The sequence below is a fragment of the Thamnophis sirtalis genome, unplaced genomic scaffold (assembly GCF_051295495.1).
Source record: "Thamnophis sirtalis isolate CommonGarterSnake01/CBP01778 unplaced genomic scaffold, rThaSir2_p1.2 scaffold_4, whole genome shotgun sequence".
In the NCBI taxonomy this organism is placed as follows: Eukaryota; Metazoa; Chordata; class Lepidosauria; order Squamata; family Natricidae; genus Thamnophis; species Thamnophis sirtalis.
Window position 1 is genome coordinate 16,084,125 of NW_028261384.1, and position 22,825 is coordinate 16,106,949.

A 22,825-nucleotide genomic window follows, 5' to 3' on the forward strand; every position below is an offset into this window, starting at 1 on the left:
TATATCATTCTGGACAAACGTCCAATCTCTTCTTAAAATCCTCAAGTGTTGGAGCACCCACAACTTCTGGAGGCAAGCTGTTCCACTGGTTAATTGCTCTCATTGTCAAAAAAATTCTTCTTAGTTCTAGGTTGGTTATCTCGTTGACTAGCTTACATCCGTTGGCTTCCCCCTTGTCTTAGCATGTCAGAAGGTCACAAAAGGTGTTGACACCAGGTCACTACAATCATCACAGATACGAGTCAGTTGCCAAGAATATGAGTTTCGATCATATTGCCATGGGAATGCTGCAACAGTCATCTGTGTGAAAAGCAGTCATATGTCAAGTTGTTTTGAGTAGCATTGAACTTTGAATGAATGGCTGTAAATTAAGGACTATCTGTAACATCACTTCTATCTGACGTGTCAATGGTAGGATGTACAAGAAACGAAGGTGGTTTTCATAGCAGTATGATCAAAACCCCAGAATTGTGTGTGCGTGCACGCACACACACACACACACACACAGGTATAAGTACACAGAAGCCACTGATTCCATTCTAAATACTTAGGGAAGGCAGCAGGCTAATTCATTAGTAGGATGCCCAGACCAAACTTAATGACATAAGAAGTTGTCCTATTAAGGCATCTACAGCTCTGTCTTTCTGCCTACCAGTTGAGCTGGCACTGGTTACCATTCCTCCTCCTCCTCCTCCTCCTCCTCCTCCTCCTCCTCCTCCTCCTCCTCCTCCTCCTCCTCCTCCTCCTCCTCCTCCATCATTATAGCAGGCTTTGGGAAAATAGCTTTCAGATTCAGATCCTGCACACTTCCGCTATTAATAATTAGAATATAATTGGTCTAAACTGTGGTTTGCCAGTATACATTAAAAACCACACAAGCAGTCTTTTTTAAAGTATTACAACACCCTCTGCTGGTTTCTGAATAATATGCAAGATTGTCTCAAGTGATAATAACCCACAATTTCAGTTCACTAGGACTTAGTGTGTCTGACTAAGATTTTTCAAAAGCTTGACCAAATGACAACTGGTTAGCAGAACAATGAGGTTTACCAGATGCTGCATTTTTCCCCCACAACTAGTCCTTGAATTTTTTGAACTTTGCAGGTCTGTGAAATGAAGAAAAGCTGAAATAAGATTTTTTTGAGGACAGTTGCAGTTTCATGTAGAGACTGTTTCACTGGTCCCAATTTTGGTTGCAATTTGATTAAACTGTTCGGTGTGAATATCTATAATGGGTGGTCAAATTGGCAGCCACAACAATGCAATTAAACGCCAGAGTCATTTTCAGTTGCAAAGTTATAATTGCCATCTTGACTTCAATTTTTTAATATTGTTTTACTATACCATTTTAAAACACAGGTAGTACGAGAGGTGGTATTCAGCCAGTTCTGACCGGTTCTGGAGAACCGGTAGTGGAAATTTTGAGTATTTTGGAGAACCGGCAAATACCATCTCTGACTGGCCCTGTCCCCATCTATTCTCTGTCTCATGAGCCCCAGATGATCTGAATCCCAGCTTATCCCAGTTGCCCTAAAGAGAATGGAACTGGAAAGCAGCTTAGTGGGGTGGGGAGGGAATGCATATTTTGCAGTATCCTTCCCCCAGGACTGGAGTGGAAATGGAGATTTTACAGTATCCTTCCCCAGCCATGCCCACCAAGACACACCATGCCACCTAAGCCACACCCACAAAACCGGTAGTAAAAAAAAATTGAATCCCACCACTGGATAGTACATTATATTATTTGGGTATTTTATAAGTAGTCCTTGGCCTACAACTATTAATTTAGTGACAGTTCAAAATCCTACTGCCACCGCTACTGGTTCGCCTGAACAGGATAGAACTGGCTGAAATGCACTACTGCTGTCCATTCTTGATGTATATGCATGGGGGAAGATGGGAATGGCAGCACCAGAACCAACCTAGAACTAAGGAAAAACATTAATTTCATAACATTAATCAGTGGAACAACTTGCCTCCATAAGTTATGGGTGCTCAATATTGGAGATTTTTTAATAACACAGTGGACAACCATTTGTCTGAAATGGTATAGGGATCCCTGCCTGAGCAAGGAGTTGGATTAGAAGACCTCCAAGGTCCCTTCCAACTCTGTTATTCTGTTCGAAACTGGAAGTAAAATGATTAGGCATGGGACAGGGGTCAACAACCCACAGCTCTGGAGCCGCATGTGGCTCTTTCATCCCTCTGCTGTGGCTCCCTGTCGCCGTTCTTTGCCCAGTGGCAGTATCATAGCCAACGAGGTTTATCCGAGGGGCAATTATTGCTAATTGAAACTTCCCTGTCGCCATTCGGCTCTACAATTGATCGGACTTTTGGTTAGGACAGGTATTGGAAAAAGGACACTGTGCTAGGAGGAAACACTATGGTGGGGGAACAGGATTTCGGGTGCCTCCAGAATATGAACGGGGGCTTCCAGTTAGGACGTTTGTGGCTCTTTTGAGTGTTTAAAGTTGTCGTCCCTGAGCTAGGAGAGTCTTTGTCTCTCCATTGTTTTCAAGGAATGCAGAAATGCTGCATGTTTCTACAAAGGACCTGAACAAGCTTTCTTTGAAACAATTTCCTTTTGAATAAGCGAAAGTGTTGCGCCGAATATGTCAATGGGATGTAACAAAGGGAAGCAGGAATTCACGTTTGAAAAGGTAAAGGCAAGACAGCACTTGCCAACTTCCAGCTCTCCTGTCTAGTTCAAAAAAAAAAAAAGGAAGACCTTTGAAGAAAGGGTTAGCTGGACAGGAAGTTTGTGTAAATGTAACTTCTAGTGGAAGATTTCTTTTCCCCATTACATCTTCCCACAAATCAGCTCCCTTTTGGTTTCAGGGATCAAGAAAAGAGACAGACTGCTATATGGATCATTTACAATAATAGAAAGAGAAAGAGGAGAGGTGTCAAAACACACTAGTGAGAACCAAGTCATGTTTTCTTAGGAACTTTGAAAGGTCAGGATGAAATAAAGTTCTCATATCCTTTCCATTTCAATTCAGAAGAAAAAAAAACACCATTATGGATCTTAGGTTTTATAACCTGGTAAAAGAAAAGTTGTTATAATGATGAAGAAGGAAGAAAAGAGCAAGCTTACATTTTGTTTACAATCTCAGAAGAGAACGTTTCCTACTAAAAATCCTTTTTTGTTTCATCACTTATTACCTTTATATTAATTTGCAAACATCACATGATTCTACACAAATTTGCAGGAAACATCACATAAAAGTTACCCATTTTATCTCTTGCCTCATCCAAAAAAAGAACGTCTGCCATTTCATCCAAGACCATATTGAATTTCACCTTTTTTAAAAAAAGTTCTTTATTTGTTGTTAAACTGCTTTCCCTGCCGAGCAGAGTATCCCACAGCAACAAACAGAGCACAGCTTTTATTCCTTTGAAAATGTTGTGGTTAGTTTCGTGTGTGTTCTCTAGTTTGTCCTTTTCTATTATGATAAAAGTGTACGTATCGTATTAGATGTGTTAGTCTTTGTTAGCTACCTTGAGTTATTTATAAAAATAATAAAAGTGGGATACGAATATATAAACAAAATGAGTAAAGATATTCATAGGTTTGGTTGCAAGATCCTGTCAAAATGGAAATGTGTGTGGGTGTGGATATTCATGTGCTTGTGTGTTTCTCAGAGTGATTTCAGACTAGATCTGCGATAGCAAACCTATGGCACATGTACATAGCAAACCCATGGCACACTTCATGCCCTAGGTGGCACAAAGCCTATGGGCATGCGAGCCATCATCCTAGTTCAGCTCCACTGAGCATGCCTACATGCATGCCTCCTGCCAGCCGCACATGCACGGGGGGCATGCAAGGTGGATGCATGCACAGGGGCAAGGTGTGCACGCATGTGGTTGGGGCATGTATAGGGCACCATGCATGCATGTGTGGGCCATGTGCAAGGGAACCATGCATGCATGCACAGGGACATGTTGGGGCATGCACATGCACGGGAGCATGACACATGCAGGGGGCATGCACAAATTGCATTTGGGGCTTTAAGCATGCGTATTCGCACACACAAGTGCACACTTTGGGCACTCGCTCCAGAAAAGGTTAGCCATCCCTGGACTAGATGTTGCTTGTCAGATCATAAGCACAGAACTCTTTGCTGAAAGTAAAAATCTGGGATATGTTGGTCAGAGTTTGGACTGTGACGATGTGCACAACATCATGGAGATTTTGATGCACCCACCCACCCACCCACCCCCCGCAGAAATGACTGACATTTGAAGAAAAGAGGCCAAAAGAGGCAAGAGCTCAGCAAAAATCTTACCTGGAGCCCCTTGGGGTTGAGGTAGGATTTGAAAGACTTACAGAATGTTATCAATTCTGTATCTCTGTATCATAATATCTCTGGACTGGATGTTATTCCAGAAGCAAATACTATGACAAAGATGTTACGCTTCCTGGGCCTTGACAGATGGTATTATTTGATTAAAGGGACTTGAAGCACATCCAGGCTGCCAATCGTACTGGACAAACAGAAACAGAGTCTAAGCAGTCCCTGGTCCAACATCTTGAAAGCCTTTACAGATGGTAAACTTGATTGAGTTGCACTTGGAAACCAACTGGCAATCAGTACGGCTCAGAGTCTAGTAATGCCTCCTGGTTACACTGAGGCACGCCCAATACTGCCCATGTTTTGCTTTATTTATTTTACTTATTAGTTTGTCAAACATGTACAAGATAGCAGGTATAATTATAAACATGGACATAAACAAAGGAAATGAGTACAAATAAATGGGGACAGTAGGACAGGGACGTTAGACATGCTGGTGCACTTATGCACGGCCTCTTTAGGATCTCTTAAGAATGGAGTGAATCCCACAGTAGACAATTTGAGGTTGAAGTTGTGGAGGATTGAGGATGTGACAACAGAGCTGGGTAGAGCATTCCATGTGTTGACCACTCTATTGCTAAAGTCATACTTTTGGCAATTGAGATTGGAGTGGTTTATTTTGAGTTGTATCGATTGTTTGCCTGTGTATTATTGTGGTTGAAGCTGAAGTACTCCTTCACAGGTAGGACGTTGTAGTGGACAATTTTGTGTATTATGCTTAGGCCAGACCGTAGGCGGCATAGTTCTAGGTTGTCCAAGCCCAAAATTTCAAATCTGGTGGCATAAGGTATTCTGTTGCAAGCAGAGGAGCGGAGGACCCACTCAATTGTATTAATGTCCAATATACAATGTGGATTCCAGGCAGATGAGCTGTATTCAAGAATTGGTCTGGCAAAGGTTTTGTATGGTCTAGTTTGCAGTACAATGTTGCTGCATCCTAAACCAGTTATAGTTTCTGAGTGATCCATACTCTTCCTCTGTTGTATGTGCATTGATAATGCATACACATGCAAAGTGGAAGGCTTTGATCACTCCACCACAACGGTCCTCATAGCTGTTCAAACCCTCTTTGAATTCCAGTATGACTATTTTAAGAAGCCTTTCACATCACTGTGAAAGCAATGGAAGTATCTAAACTTTGGACAGATGTAAAATAACTGTAAATCAATGTGGCTTATGGATCCTATCTAACAGTAAGTTAATTGCTAATTTTTGGGAAACAATCCAGCCATATTCATTTTTCCATAGCTACATTTCTGCTTTCGGATTCTATTCTTCCTTTCTAATCATACAGGTAATCCTCAGGTTATGATGGTAAAGGAGGCTGCCCATCATAGTTGCAACTCAAGGCAGTTTTAACTCGATCAGAACAGAGCTGGAAGGGACCTCAGAGGTCTTCTAATCCAACCCACCACCGTTGTAAAACAGGTCAGTCATGTGATTGACCTGATTTAAAGATCTTTTTGTGGCAGCTGACAAGTGAACACTGTTGATTGAAAAGTGAACCAATAGCTCAATATAGATGTAATTTTGCCAAACACTAGAAACAAATGTCAGTTTTAGCACAAAAAATAAATAAATAACCCAAAACATAGTAAAATGTAGTCACTTGACTATGGCAGTGATGGCTAACCTCTTCCGGACTGAGTGCCCAAAGCTCAAACCATTGAACATCCAAACCCCCAAAATTCAATATGCACATGCCCCTGTGTATGCACCCCGCAAATGCACCTCCCTCATGTGCCCCTCCCCCCACGCATGTACCCCCTGCCCCTCTATGCATGCATGGCAGAGACTTGAAGACCAGCTGGCCAGCAAGAGGCACATGCATGTGTGCCAGGGGTGAGTTCCTGCCAGTTCTAACCTCTTCTATAGAAGAGGTTCCACAAATCTACAGTGCCGTTTAGAACCGGTTCCAGCTCCCTCCCCCTGCCCATCCGCACATCATCAAGATGAAGAGCGAGAGGAGGAATTCTGGGAGTTGAAGTCCACAAGTCTTAAAGCTGTCAAGTTTGAACACCCCTGGGGTTTTTTTTTCTTAAAGGGTTAGGGGTGCAAGGGTCTTGTAACTTGACAGCTTTAAGGCTTGCGTGCTTCAAATTCCAGAGTTTCTGAGCCAGCATTTTGGTTGCTAAGCAAGAGCGTTGTTAAGTAAGTTTCACCACATTTTACAAGTTGGCCACACCCACCCAGTCACATGGCTGGCAAGCCACTTCCACAAAGCAGGCCACACCTACAGAAGAGGTTCTAAAAAAAATTGAAATCCACCACTGGCATGCACATGCACAGCGGAGTTGAACAGTATGTGTGCGCATGTACAGTGGAGGTGTTTTTGCCTTCTCCAAGCTTCCAGAAGCACTCTGCAGGCTTCAGCAGGACTGGCGTGAGGCAAAAATGCCTCCATTTTTTGTGAAAAAAACCTGACCCATTTTCCACTCATTTTTCTCAAAAACGGGGGCATTTATGCCTGCTGAAGCCTGCAGAGTGTTTCTAGGGACCTGCGAGAACCAAAACCATTTTTTTTCTTACTAGGTAATTTGCAGGCACCCCCTTAGCTCTGGTGGGGCTGGAGCCCCCCCCCCTGTCAAAACTTTTTGCCACAGTTTCAGTGGGCATGGCTTGGCGAGGTGGTCATGTGACTGAGTGTCCGTGAGTGACATCAAGTTGGCCGCACCCACTCAGTTACATCCCCCCCTCCCATTTAGCCATACCCAACCAACCAGGTGTAAAAACTTTGGAAACCCAACCCTGCATTTAACCTCAACTTTTTACTTTTCCATAATAATTTCTATTACAAAGATCCATAGGAATTTTGAAGAGTCACTAAGCAGCCAATTGTAAATTAAGGACTAAGGGTATGCAATTTTGGGTTGGTGGTTTTTTTAAAAAAAATAATAATTTCTACTACAACTAGTATCTCTATTTCGTTAGTATCTGAATTGAAATTAAGCACTTGAAAATTCCCTCTGGGCTTCTATGCCTATGGTGAGTGACCTAGCAACTTGACTTTGCTTTTTAATTTCTTAATCAGCCTTGCCACCCATATATCAGATCTTTTTCTCTGTTACCTAGAAATCATTGTATGGAAGAAACAGAATACTGAAAAAGAGGAACTGTTTCAGGTGACGATCAGATGGAAGGGAGGGTGCATTTATAAGGTCCTTCAGGTAGCACATAGCATGGGCTCTCCAAATCTCCTTCAAGGTGATCTATGAACAACTGTTCTGTCTCATCCATGTACGACATGGCAAAGTCTTATTTTCAAAACATAATGCAGACTAACCATTCCTCCATGTTCAGAAAGATGGAAGAGCATTGTAATGAAAGAATCAGAGAGGTTGTTCCCCTTGATTCAGGACCTGGATTCAAAATGGCATTGAAGCCTGAGGATTGTTAGGTGATTCTAAACTATTTACTCTCATCCTCTCTCACCCAAGTGATCTTTTTTGCCCAGGATCTCAAACCATGTGGTTCTGCTTTACCATTAAACCATCTTTCCAAGCAGTCTCCATGTTTCCAGTGTCTTTCTTCCCACCTGGAACTGAACCCAGATGGACATTTCTTCCAACATAATGTAGGAAGTTATCACCCAGCCCTCTCCCAGAAAAAATGAAATATCCTAGGAAATATTGAAAAGGCAGAATATTTCTCTGGATGTGAAAAGAAAGAAACATGTTTTAAAAGACAGAATAGCTGTCTGCAGCTTCCTGCCCATCCCCCTTTGTCAATGAACCATTAAACCCTAAGCTAGTCCACTTTACATAACAAAGAGTCCTCTTCAGGTCAGAGAGAGATGGGATTAAGGCATGATGATATTGACCCTTTACCCAACTCACCACATGGCATCTGAGAACTCAACCAAACCTGGATTCAAAACGCAGCCTAGAGAGTTGCCCCTGCCTGGCTCCAAGGGAGTCGGACAACCAATCAGAATACAAGCTCAAGATCAAAGGCCAGAGAGGGCATACAACCAGGGACTCAGCATCTCAGTGCTCTCTTCTCTTCTCTTCTTCTCCACCAACATTAAAGAACGTGATCACCTTTTCAGTTCAGGAGCTCAAGACATGTGGTCCAGTCCACCATTAAAACCATCTTTCCAAGCAGCCTCCATGTCTCCAGTGTCTTTTTCCCCACTTGGAGCCGAACCCAGAAGGACATTTCTTCCAATAATAACCAAGATTGGAAAGTTCATGGTGAATGGTGTGGTAATTATGTATGAAATTACTGATGGAGTCTTCTTTGTACCTTCATTTAATTTTTAAAAATATGGTAATCATCAGTTCCCTTGTGATTGAATCAATCTGAATATCATGGAGACAAGGAGAAATAGAGAAACTTTGTCAGAAATAAGAAGATGAATACCTGCTCCCTAAGTGCAGACCACAAGATAATAGTCTTTAATTATAGAAAAGTTGAATTAGGAATTATTTTATAATCATAACCACAATTTGAGAATAGAAAAATTCCTGCAGGAAGTGGAGCTTCTTTTACTAGAAATGTCCAAGCAGAAACTGAACATCTATAGATGACTTTTTAAATTCCTGCATTGAGTAGGGGACTAGATTTCATGGGGTTGGTTTTTTTTTTACGTTTCAAACTCTTTAATTTGATGCCCTTTGATTTTTAAACATAATTTAAAGTCCAAATTAACTTTAAAAGATGCGGGATTCTTTTGAACTTTAAGGCAATGCTAAATTTTAGAAAAAACACCACACACCAAAAAAAGATCTTCATATGTTAGACAACTGCTATGGTTCTACAAAAAATAAGTCCATTATTCTATAGATCGGGGTATTTGTTGCAGTTCTGTGCTTTTCACTGCTTTATATTTTTTTTGTAAGGGGGGGATGGGTTATTCTAGTGCCTCCTGTGGGTTTTATTGGCAATCCAGCAATCTTTTAAAAAAAACTTGTATATTTTATTTCACCATAAATCCTTAACCTGTATTTAAGCACTGAAGGACAATTCCTGCAAGGGAGTGTAATTTTTATTCTAAGATGTTCTTGGAGTAAATGTTTTCAGAATAAAATGTGAAAATGAAGTGCATTTCAGAGTTATGTCTGTGCCAGCTGTCAGAATTTTGCGAGCACTATATATTCAAGTGCAACTGTAAACTTTGAACGTTGAAATGTGTAATCTACAATCTAAACTAATGAGTATCTTATACTGTAATCTCTGCTGGCTGTGGGCCCTCCTAAGATCCATATTCGCTGGCAGAGTCAATGTGGGCCAGTCCTTTGCTTTCTCCAAGGCAGACCTGTAGACCAGATCTAAGCAATAGCAATAGCAGTTAGACTTATATACCACTTCATAGGGCTTTCAGCCCTCTCTAAGCAGTTTACAGAGTCAGCATATTGCCCCCAACAACAATCCTCATTTTACCCACCTCGGAAGGATGGAAGGCTGAGTCAACCCTGAGCCGGTGAGATTTGAACAGCCGAACTGCAGAACTGCAGTCAGCTGAAGTAGCCTGCAGTGCTGCATTTAACCACTGCACCACTTCGGATCTAAGCGCCCCATGGGCCGGATCTGGCCCCCTGGCTTTGAGTTTGATACTCCTGATTTACATAAACATGGTCTCTTGATCACAAACCAAATTATTTGAATTGTGAAACTAGTCATAGACCACTCTGCAAAAAACACAGAGTGTGTGTCTTATTCTGGATGGATATATGAACTGTCATACTGTATGTACATCAAAATATCATGTATGTTTTCAGTCATCCAGTTTTTTTTTTTATATAACCATGCAACCTCCAGATACATTGAAGTTCAGTGCTCTGGAATACATCAAACTGGAGAAATCTGCCTTGTCAATGTTGCATTGTAATGAACCATCTATGTTCACTATTGTTCAGAAAAGTGTGTTCTTTCTCCTTTCACACGTTATTTTCCTGACCAAAGGAATGTTTACATTTGGACAAAAGAAGCTTGAGCAAGCCAGCACAGATGAATATAAAGGTAGAATGGAATTATAACTTTGCTTTGACCTTTTTCGCAGATACTTGTTAAAAATAAAGTGCAGTTTATTGCTGCAAGCTTTTGACATGGATGTTGTTACTTGTGATTTTCAGTGCAAGCGTCTTTCAATTAAATCCCAAATAATGGTGTAGAAAGTTGGCATCCACCTTTCTCCTAGAAGAATGAAATATGTTTTGTTCTTTTTAGGCAGGAAGCAGACTCACTCTTAATAGCCCCCACCCTCCCCAATAGCCCACAGCAGATGTCAGCACTTAAGAGATAAAGAGATAGCTAGTCTATTCATAAGCAAATACCCTCACAGAAGATGTAACAAAGGTAGGATTAGTCCTCAGCCATAATAGGAATTGTTTAAAGCCCTCTTCATTACATTATCAACCAGCAAGATTCAACCAAGCCTAGGACTCAAGAGAATCTACCAAGTTACCCCTGCATGGCCCCATGGGAGTCTGACAACCAATCAGAATACATTTCGTTCACAGGAACAGGAAGCTTGAAGGTGGGGTCCAAGTTTTTTAAAGCCATTGATTTACTTAAAAACTGGAGTGATTTGCCTAACAACCATGGCAGGAAAGGTCATAAAATAAGACATGACTCACTTAATGTCTGTTTTGTTTATCTATAAAAATTCTGGCCCCCGTTTTGGTTGTAAGTCAAAGGCTTACTATTTAACAGTTTTCCACAGAGAAAGTTTATGCAATGGCATGAGAGAGTACTCCAGTTTTCTCTACAAAACAGTATGATTTTAAAAAATTCCCATCTTCCCCACACTTCTAGAACAAAGAAGAACAATTATTTGATAGTGTTGTCTTACATTTGTCTGCTCAAAAACAAACCTCTTATTTGTGCAAGTTGCTTCTGACGAGAAAGACATTATTCTTCAAATCCTTAATAGAATTGTTAAGATCTTTGAAAAGGAAGATGTTTCTAAAAGGTGATATTTTATAGAGTTTAACTACTTTGTACAGAATGAGCTAAATATCTGTGTAAGTATCCATAATTTTTTTCTAAACAATTCTTGGAATAATTAATCAAGCCAAATAATGTTTTCCATGAGGCAGAATACATGTTCTCTTTCTTTCTTTCTTTCCTTCCTTTCTTTCTTCCTCCTTCCCTCCCTCCTTCCTTCCTCCTTCCCTTCCTCCTTCCCTTTCTTTCTCTTCCTTTCCTTCCTTCCTTCACTCTCTCTCCCCTCCCTCCCTCCCTCCCCCCTCCCTCCCTCCCTTCCTTCCTTCCTTCCTTCCTTCCAGATTGGCAATGTTACTATCTGAAACGTGCATGCTTTTCGTATGCAGGCTAGGGAATTCTGGGAATTGAAATCCACAAATTTTCAAGTTACCAAGGTTGAAAATCTCTGCACTAAGAGATGCTTAGCTTAGGGGTACAGATTTCATGTTCCAAATGCAGTTCCCCAATTATTATCTGGGAACTGAATTTGAAACACTCTAATTGCTTTATATAGTATGTTCATTCAAATTAATGGTTTGTCTGGAACTATTACGTTTTTCAAAATCCCAATCCATCCTGCCAATTCTCTTGCAAGAATAACAGCACACCCATGCTTGTCCGTATTCTCCTTCACATGTTGAGTTTGAGTTTGAGTTTTGAGTTTTATTAGTATTTGTAGGCCGCCCTTTTCCCTGAGGGGACTCAGGGCGGCTCACACAAAACCGGGAAGGGGGAATACAGACATTAAGATAGAAACATATAATAAAATAGTAGGCAACATACATTCATCATTCGGGAGGGGTAACTATCCTTATCCCCAGGCCTGACGGGCGAGCCAGTTCTTCAAGGCTATGCGGAAGGCTTGGACGGTGGAGAGGGTACGAATCTCCACGGGGAGCTCGTTCCAAAGGGTCGGGGCTACTGCTGAGAAGGCCCTCCTCCTTGTAGTTGCCAGCCGACACTGGCTGGCCAATGGGATACGGAGGAGGCCTAATCTATGGGATCTTATTGGTCGCAGGGATGTAATTGGCAGAAGGCGGTCTCTCAAGTATCCAGATCCACTGCCATGTAGGGCTTTATGGGTGACTAATAGCACCTTGAAGCGCATCCGGAGATCGACAGGTAGCCAGCACAGCTCGCGGAGGATAGGTGTTATGCGGGTGAATCGAGGTGCACCCGCAATCACTCGCGCGGCTGCGTTCTGCACTAGCTGAAGTCGCCGGATGCTCTTCAAGGGCAGCCCCATGTAGAGCACATTGCAGTATTCCAGCCTAGAGGTCACAAGGGCCCGAGTGACTGTTGTGAGAGCCTCCCGATTCAGGTAGGGTCGCAACTGGCGCACCAGGCGAACCTGGGCGAATGCCCCCCTGGTCACAGCCGTTAAGTGGTGGTCAAATGACAGCTGTGGATCCAGGAGGACTCCCAAGTTGCGAACCCTCTCTGAGGGGTATAAAATTTGACCCCCCAGCCTGAGTGGTGGAATATCAGTCAAATCTTTGGGAGGAAAACACAACAGCCACTCGGTCTTTTCTGGGTTGAGCACAAGCTTGTTAACCCTCATCCAGTCCATAACGGCCTCAAGGCCCCGGCTCATCACGTCTACCACTTCATTGAGTTGGCACGGGGCGGACAGATACAATTGAGTATCGTCCGCATATTGATGGTATCTAATCCTGTGCCTGCGGATGATCTCTCCCAGCGGTTTCATGTAGATGTTGAATAGTAGGGGGGATAAGACCGAGCCCTGAGGCACCCCATAATTTAGGGGCCTAGGGGACGATCTCTGCCCCCCCACTAACACCGACTGCGACCTGTCCGAGAGGTAGGAGGAGAACCACCGTAGCACGGTGCCTCCCACTCCCACCTCCCGCAGTCGTCGCAGAAGGATACCATGGTCGATGGTATCGAAAGCCGCTGAGAGGTCAAGGAGGACCAGGATGGAGGAATGTCCTTCATCTCTGGCTCTCCAGAGATCATCCATCAATGCGACCAAAGCGGTTTCTGTGCTGTAACCGGGCCTGAAGCCTGACTGGAAGGGGTCTAGATAGTTTGCTTCCTCCAAGGACCGTTGGAGCTGGAAGGCCACCACCTTCTCAACAACCTTCCCCAAGAAGGGAAGGTTGGAGACTGGACGATAGCTGTTAAGAACAGCTGGATCCAAGGATGGTTTCTTCAGGAGGGGTCTCACCACCGCCGCTTTCAGTGCGGCGGGGAAGTTCCCCTCCCGAAGGGAGGCGGTTACAACCGCCTGGATCCAGCCTCGTGTCACCTCACTGCAGTTAGTAACCAGCCATGAGGGACACGGATCCAGAACACAGGTGGAGGTACTTACAGCTCTCATGGCCTTGTCCACATCCCCGGGGGTAACGTCCTGAAACTCAACCCAGAGCTGTTCTACTTGGTCCCCCTGTGCCTCGGCTGGAACTGCGGGGGTGGAGTCCAAGTCCGACCGAAACCGAGCAATTTTGTCCGCTAAGAATTGGGCATACTCTTCAGCTCTGCCCTGCAAGGGTTCCCCCGCCTCCCTTTTGTTCAATAGGGAGCGGGTTATCCTAAACAGGGCGGCTGGACGGGACTCAGCGGATGCTACCAGGGTGGCTATGTGGGATCTTTTTGCTGCCCTAAGTGCCCTAGTGTACTCCCTGGTGCAGGTGGTTACCATTGCTCGGTTCGATTCGGACTTATCGGACCTCCAACGGTGCTCTAGGCATCTCCTCCGGCGCTTCATCTCCCGGAGTTCCTCGGTGAACCAAGGGGGTCTCCGGGATCCGCTGCCTCGGAGGAGCCGCAGTGGCGCAATCCGGTCGAGGGCCTCCGACGCTGCCGAGTGCCATGCAGCAGCCAGAGTCTCCACCGGACTGTGGGCGAAAGTGTCAGGAATAACCCCAAGCTCTGTCTGGAACCTTGACGGTTCCATAAGACGCCTGGGGCGGAACCACCTGGTCGGTTCCTCCTCCCTACAGTGGGGGTTTGGCCTCCGGAAGTCGAGCCTCAGTAGGCAGTGGTCTGACCACGACAGGGGTATGATGTCACTCCCCCTCAGACCAAGATCACAAATCCACTGCTCCGAGAGAAATACAAGGTCAAGCATGTGTCCCGCTGAATGGGTTGGGCCTCGAATTACTTGGGTCAAGCCCATGGCTGTCATGGAAGCCATGAACTCCTGCGCCCCATCAGAGTTTTCACCAAGCGACGGCAAATTGAAGTCCCCCAGGACCATCAACCTAGGGAACTCAATTGCCAGCTCGGCTACCGACTCGAGGAGCGAGGGGAGGGCTGCTGCAACGCTGTTGGGAGGCAGGTACGTTAGCAGCAAACCCACTTGACCCTTGAGGTCCAACTTTAACAGCAAAGACTCACACCCGACAATCTCCGGAGCAGGGACCCTACGAGGAACTAACGACTCCCGGATAACAGCGGCCACACCCCCACCCCTTCTCTGGGCTCTCGGCTGATGCAGCACCTGAAATCCTTCTGGGCACAGCTCTACAAGGGGGACTCCTCCCTCTGGGCCCAGCCAGGTTTCAGTAATACATGCCAGGTCTGCCCTCTCGTCTAAAATTAAGTCCCGGACGAGAGGAGCTTTATGAACAACAGACCTGGCATTTAGCGACAACAGCCTGAGACCAGGGTCCTGACTACTTGCGCCATCTGGTCTTGGAGTGGGACTCCTAGGGCCGGAAGGAGGGATCTCTGTAATGTAGCGAACCCTCCTTCCCCGATAATGGCCTGCCCTAAAGTCCCCGCCGTATCTGCCCCTCCCTGTTACGACCGCAATACCCCGACCCTCTCCCGTGTCTCTGGTCCCCTCAACCACCCCCGTGGCCCCCGCAACTCCCGGCAGGTCCTCCGAATCACGCATACTCATACACTCCCCCAAACAGTCCCCACGTAAAAGTTAAAAACACAAAATTTACAACAATATGATCATAAAAGTGGGACATTCATTCATCTCATGCGTACCTCATGCATAGCCCATGCAAAGAAAGAAGAAAAAGATGAAAGAAAAGAAAGAAATTATAAATTGCGCAAAAATTAATTAATTTAAGGTGCAAGTTCAGGCAGTAAAAAATTGGCTCTCAATGTTCAGAATTGAAATGGCTAAGGACCAGTTATAGTTCAGATGGTATCTATGGGGGAGTGTCTTATAACCCCTCTCTTTTTCTATAGCTTTGTTAGTCAGGAGGTCCTGTGGGGGTTCAAAACAAACACGCAGTGCAATCATCATCTGTCCACCCGCAGTACAAGTCCAGAGTCTTCCTTCTGGTGGAGAAACCATCCCAAGTAGTTCCCAGAGGCACACCATTGAAAATAAATGGGAAGAGATGGAACAGGCGCTGTAGTTGCCTAAAGACCCCTTCGTTGTTCCCAAGATGGCGCTTGCTCCCTCGATGTTAGATAGGCAAGGCAGTCCAAAAAGCACCGGAAACTCTGAGGCCAATGGGAACGTCCAGGTCTGCAAATTCCAGGGGTGGTCTCCCCAGTTCCGCACTCCCCCTGCAGACAAACGGGGGGCAGGGGTGGGGGAGGCAATAGGGACGCCAAAACACGGTACCACTGCCACCAAGTTGATAGTCCTCTCCTCGCCGCCGAACAGCTGATACAAAAGAAGCAGCACGGAGACCGCCAAAATCACCCAAACCTCTACAATCCGCAGCTGCAGCATCCTGACGGCCCGGAGATGGTCCTGGGGGTGGATGCACAGTCGTGGGTCGCTACCGTCGCAAGCCAGCATAGCTAGTAGATAAAACAGGCGACGGAGCCCCCGAAGAACGCCGCCGCCATTTCCAGACCGAAATCCTCTTCCGCGCTGCTGAACGGCCCGACCAGCATGGGGACCGCTAAAGACGCTGGAGCCCTTGCGGTTCGGGGCTATCTCCAAAGAGGTAGTCCCTGCCGCCAACTGATCTTTTTGGGCTCCCTGGGTCTTAGGCTTCCCGGATGAGCTGTTTGTATAATATTTTAAAGGTGTTACTCGCGGTTTTTCCAGCATTTCGTCGGGTAGATTTTAGAGCGGACGGAGCCTTGCAGCCATCTTAATCCTCGCACATGCGCACATGTTCTTTCTACTTCATATGTAGTTGCCAGCCAGACTTCAGAATCACCTGACAAAGATCATTCTAGAGAGATGTTTTCAAAAGATGGAAGTATTTTTTAACCAGGTAAGAGGATGGAGCGCTTATTTCAATATAGTTGAATTGCTAACAGCTTTCTCTCTTAAAACCAGTTGCATAAATAGTTTGTTTTGATGGTTTTAAACATTAGAATTAAAAAAACCAAATTTGCTCAGGAACTACAAGTAGTTCTCAACTTACAACCATTCATTTAGTGACTGCTTGAAGTTACAGCGGCACTCAAAAAAGTGACTTACAAACGTTCCTTGCACTTCCAGCCTTCACAGCATTCCCTACGATCATTGATCAAAATTTGGTACTTGGAAACTGGCATGTATTTATGAGAGTTGCAAGCCACAAAGTCCCTTAAACCATAAAACAAACGGTTTTTTTTAAAAAAGATAAACATTTTCTGGCTTATTCTTCTTCAAACTACTGATGGTATCTTTACTTCTTAGACTTTATAATATGACTTGCATATACAGGTAATCATTGTTTAACCACCAGTCATTTAGAGACTGGTCAAAACTATAACGAATCCCAATTTGGGTATTTATGACTCTGTTTTGAAGTTTTAATGGCTAGATACACCCACAGTCACATGATCACATTTTGGGTGGTTGGAAATCAGCTCCCCTTTTTGGTTGTTTGCAGTACCCCATATTTACCTGACCATTTTTTTCAACATCCCCCCCCCCCCCCACCATTTCCAGCATTGATTTCTGGTTTGTGCAAAAAAAAAATGGCTATTGATAAAACAGATTTGCTTAACAATTGCTGCATTCACTTAATGACTAATGAGGAAAAAAGTCATAAAATCAATTGTGGTCCCATCAGTTGTGGGTTCCTACCGGTTCAGCTGAACCGGTAGTAGTTTGGCTGCTGGGGTCGCTGGAACCGACAGCGACCCAGGCCTACCATGCCCCTGAACCAGTTCCCCAGGCAGTGCCAGAGGTTGCCACCATATTGTTTTTCAGTTCTGCACGTGCATGGAACAATTTTAATTGCACTGTGCATGCGCGCACAGCATGCATCAAGTCCGTGCAGCGCTCACATAAGCAAACCGACATTAGTGACTGCCAGTACCCACCTGTGGGTCACATGGTAGCCTGCTTAATGACTACAATGACTTTTAATCATAATTCCAGGCTCAATTACAATATCAGTAGAGAACTACCTGTATATAGGGGAATGAATTTCTCACACTACTGATGGCCAAATATGGCTTCTAGTTTCATGCCTAAATATGCTCGACCCCCTATTATGCATCCGAGACAACCATAATCATTTCATTTACTATTATTTGAAATTATAAAGCATTCCCTCAGAGAAAGCGACCTGGAACAAAAGGTGATATTTCTTTTTATAGTTTGCACAGCACATTAACTTTAGAGTCAAAGTTGATGGGATTCGTAAATAATATCTGTCCAGTTACATCATGAAAAATTAGACATTCAATAATATGTAAGCATAAGGATTAAAAATAGCATTGTATTCTCAATAAAGGTAAAAGAAACAATTGCAAGGGAAAATGTAGTCGTGCCTATTGGTAAAGATACATTCACAGTGCTTTCTAGTAGGAATCTTTCATTTTCAAGGCTTGGGAACAGCTGAAAATGAAATTGCTTATTTACAATGTAACAAACAGTTACCTGGTCCTAGTTTCTGAAATAAAGCTTTTACATTGTTCATGCTAGGTTAGATTTACGGCCAATTATTGGCAATATATTTAAAAGAGAGAAAGAGAAATGAAATACATTAAAATTGCAAGAAAACCCGTGTGCGTTCGCCACTAAAACAGTATTAAAAGTCCTATATTGCAAGCATTGTAAAGTCCATCCTGCACACCCTCAATGCACAGCTGTGACAATGCCAGTTAAGGAATTCTGAGAATTTTAGTGCCTCTGTCTCTGGGATACCAAGTGAGTTTAATCTTCTTTCTCTCATGCTCTCCTTTTCCTGCTTCATGCTGAGAAAAGAGTGTTGTACGCATGTATTTAATTCAGAGTGAAAGCCACGGATCCCAATTATCTTATTTAATCTTTTTTAAAGGTTTTTTTTTTAATCTATACTTTATTGAAGTAAAGGATAAAGGACAGATTTTTTTTATTGAAGAGATATGGAAGATTTTTATTGCTTTCTCTAACCTGGGCTTTTTCTGCATATTAATAACATGCAAATAAAATATCGTTCAACCAAAATCTAGCATGGAGAAACCTAAATCAAAGAAAGGATTCTGCAGAAGTAAATAATGTTTTGATCACTGTGGGCCTTCATTGTAGGATTATTCAGCTGCCAATCAAATGACAATATTGAGGAAGAGGGAAGGCAAGATGGCTGCTAAGAGCTTTGCAGCTTCACGCCTCATGAGGAAGAGCTGAATAAACTGAGTCAAAGGCCAGGAATCAAATAAAGGGGCAAACTAAAAGATAAGGAGCCCTGATAAGAAAAAAGGCAACCAGAAAGGAGGCAACAGCTGAAAAAATGGGGAGGAGAGAGGTGTTTCTTATCTTCCCTCAGACTGGCATGAGAGATAAATTGTTTGAGCTATTTCCCTCAAAGGGAGAACAGATGGGGGGGGGAGGAAAATCAAAAAGCCCAGGCTGGGACATCTAAGCATACAGGAAAAGAAAACTTGTAGAAAAAGTTATATAGGGTAATAGATGTATATAGAGATTTTTTTAAAAAAACCAGGAAAGTATAAGGCAGCTACAAACAAATACAGAATAGAAAAATATGAATACACAATGAAATTGATTTAAAGAATATAGTGTATTGAAAAGCATATGGAACATAGTTGAAATAGAATAACATTTTATTAATAAGATATTAATTCCTAAACTGGTTGAGGACATTTATAAATACTTTTACAATACTTTTCAAAAAGTTTTTAAAAGTAAATCGATCAATTTTGAATGGAGTTTTCTGCTTTGAAAATATAAAATATACTATATTGCCAAAAGTATTCGCTCACCCATCCAAATAATCAGAATCAGGTGTTCCAATCACTTCCATGGCCACAGGTGTATAAAATCAAGTACCTAGGCATGCAGACTATTTTTACAAACATTTGTGAAAGAATGGGTCGCTCTCAGGAGCTCAGTGAATTTCAGCGTGGAACTGTGATAGGATGCCACCTGTGCAACAAATCCAGTCATGAAATTTCCTTCCTCCTAAATATTCCACAGTCAACTGTCAACTGTATTATAAGAACGTGGAAGTGTTTGGGAACGACAGCAACTCAGCCACGAAGCGGTAGGCCACGTAAACTCGCCCAACATCAGTGTGTGACCTCACAAATGCGCTTCTGGAAGAATGGTCAAAAATTCCCATAAACACACTCCTGAACCTTGTGGACAGCCTTCCCAGAAGAGTTGAAGCTGTTATAGCTGCAAAGGGTGGACCGATGTCATATTGAACCTTATGGATTAGGAATGGGATGTCACTTACAGAAAGTTCATGTGCGAGTAAAGGCAGGTGAGCGAATACTTTTGGCAATATAGTGTATCTGGCAGCAGCTTTCAGGAGGAATACAAAGTCGATTTATGTTCTGGTCATAATACTCAGAAGTTATATCCCCTTCCTCAACTTAGCTAGAGAGTTTTTGTTGCTGCTGTACCGAAACATTGTGAATGATGTTACAGGATCATTCTAGGTTGATCTATTAGCTTATCAAGATCCTTTTTATAAGTTCCCATCAGTGGTGGGTTGCAGGTGGTATGCCCAGTACGGGTGTACCAGGGCCAGCCCAGAGCATTGGATACCATTCCAGTATGGTGCCCCGGAGGGCCCACCCCCCGCCCGAGCTCCATATTGGTGTTTAAAGGCTACTGTGCTTCCGGGTAGGCACATGGTGTGTACAGTGCTTGTGCGATGTTCCGCAGAGCAGCTGGAACAATATGGAGCATCGTGGAGGTGCTAAGATGCATGCGCACGCTGCACGCATGTGTGCACGTACTGCGCACATCCATGAGGATGCCAGCCCTGTTCCAACCATACCAGTTGGAACGGGATTTGCAACCCACCACTGGTTCCCATCCATTACTTCTTATAATGGATGAAAACATATCAAGGAAAGATTCAATCTAGAACTAAGAAGAAAAAAAAACCCGAGAGTGAGAACAATTAGTGCAACAGCTTGCTTCCAGAGGGTAATGGGTGCTCCAGTAGTAGGTTCCTACCAGTTGGAACTGGTTCAGCCGAACTGGTAGTGGTTTGACGGCCTGGGTCATTGGAACCGGCAGTAACCCAGGCCTGCCACGCCCCAAACCGGTTCTCCGGGTAGCACCAAGATGGCAGTACCATCTTGTTCTGCATGCGCAGAGCAATTTTTATTGCACTGTGCATGCATGCACAATGCACATCAAGCATGCATGCAGTGCGCACCTGAACGAAGCAGCAGTAGTGCCTGCTGGAACCCACCCCTGGGGTGCTCCCAATGATCCAATTTTTTAAAAGAAAAGATTGCATAGCCATATGTCTGAAATAGTAGAGGGACTCCTGCTTGAGCAGAGAATTGGACTAGAAGACCTCCAAGGTCCCTTTCAAATCCATTAATCTTGTTTTTTAAAGCTTTATCTGCAATGTGAAATGAACGTGCTTCCCAGCCATTGACAGAAGATATTAGAAAACCAAAAAGGCAACTATCCAAGTTGCCAATGCTTTCTGTATTCATTGAGTTTGCATCAATTTGTTGTTGTTTTTTTAATTACAACAACCACTTAGATTTGAAAAATTTCCTTAAATCTGCTGGATTGCAGACTACAAAAAAAAAAAAAAAAAAGAACCCTCAAGATTTCATGCTGCCACCATGTGGCCACCAATCATATAACCTGGAAAGGAAATAAACTCAGCCGTTTGGCGAGCTATGTCTTTGCTTCGCCACCGGAGAGCATCCTGGCACTGTCTGCTGAAAATCTAGTGTGAGACGGATAGCAAGGATACCAGAATGCAGAATGACGAAGTTGGAAGGGACCTTGGAGGCCTTCTAGCCCAACTCCTTGCTCAACAGGAGACACTGCAGCATCCCAAATAAAAGGCTGCCTCTTTTTAAAACCTCTTTTTAAAAAACCTCCAGTACTAAAGCAGCCGCAACATCTGATTCCACTGAGAGATTAATTGTTCTCTCTGTCTGGAAATTTAATTCTAGATTGGATTTCTTGTGGGTTGTTGTTTTTTTTTTTTGTCCTGCCCTCAGGTGCTTTGGAGAATAAATTGAATTGTTCTTCTCTGTGACATATCCTCAAATATTAAATGGCTGTATTCATGCAGCCAAGCCAGCAATCTGCTCAACACCCTGTTCATGAGTAAAGTTGCTCATGAGAAAACTGCAGATTAGAGGCAGCCGGCAGATTCTGGCAAGCTCACTTGCCTGTTTGCCCCCACCACGCATCTTGCAGGCAGCAAACGAAACTTCCACCTCCTGCCTCTGTACATCAAGGAGGCAGGGAGGCTCGATCCCACTTAGGAGGCGGGGGTTGCGAAGCCTCAGGGCTCTCTCCGCAGCCCATGCTGCTTACGAGTGTGTAGGCATAGGAGGGAGTTGTGTGGATGCACGTGGTGAAGACGAGGCAGGGAGAGCATCGGAGCGAGCCAGTTCAGGGGCGTGGCCAGCCAGCCATCAGTACCAGTTTGGTGACCCATGCCCAATTATCACTACCGGTTCTCCCAAACTGGTCCAAACTGGAAGTAACCCACCTTTGGTCTACCCCTTAAATATCTTTGTTATTCTCCTCAGCATTCTTTCTAGAGTCTCAAGGCAGGACAGGTTTGACGCTCTTTGAAAAGCAAATCTAAACCTTGATCCAGTGGTGGGTTGCAACAAATTTAACAAACGGTTCAGTGATCGCCATTTTTCCCATGTGCCTAATGCGTTTGCGCGCAGTGTACAAAATACAGCAATTTGAAGCTCAGCTGCTTACCTTCTAAGGCAGCCCCGGTAAGTAGAACAGCAGAGGCGCGGAAATCAGCTGTGCCACACGAATTAGCTGAACCAGAAAGAAGGAAGTACAGGACAGGATAGGGTGGGGCCAGGTGGGTGGGGCCAGCTGAACATCAGAATTACCAGTTTGCTTGAACCAGTCCAAGCCGGCAGAAGCCCACCACTTCCTTGACCCATTTTTCACCCTTTTTTTTTTTTTTTTGCTACAATGGTTCATTTTCCTACATGGTGGGAGGGGAAGAACTTAGGAAAATTAGTCTATTAGCATCCTCCCCCCCCAAAAAAAAAGTTTGAAGAAAGAGTTTTTGATTTTATTCTTTATAAGATTCCTTTTGAAATTATGTTTTTTTTTTTTTTAAAAAAAACATCCTCCATAGGAACAAGTCTTTGAAGTTGATATCCTTTGCTTTGATATACAGTGCTTTTGTTATATTGATGGTGAGTTGTATTTTAATTCAGACATTAAGAATTAGACATCTATCCGA

At 43.8% G+C, this 22,825-nt stretch overlaps 1 long non-coding RNA gene across 2 annotated transcripts in view; it reads right to left on the reverse strand.

The window, feature by feature from the left end:
• LOC148045776 (uncharacterized) overlaps positions 1-22,405 on the reverse strand; it is a 138,726-nt gene extending 116,321 nt beyond the window's left edge. The window contains exon 1 of one of the 2 annotated variants that reach the window (XR_015696228.1): positions 22,321-22,405. This is a non-coding gene — a long non-coding RNA (uncharacterized LOC148045776). The remainder of the gene's footprint in view (positions 1-22,320) is intronic. The other variant, XR_015696229.1, reaches the window with a different exon arrangement.
• Positions 22,406-22,825: the final 420 nt, after the last annotated feature.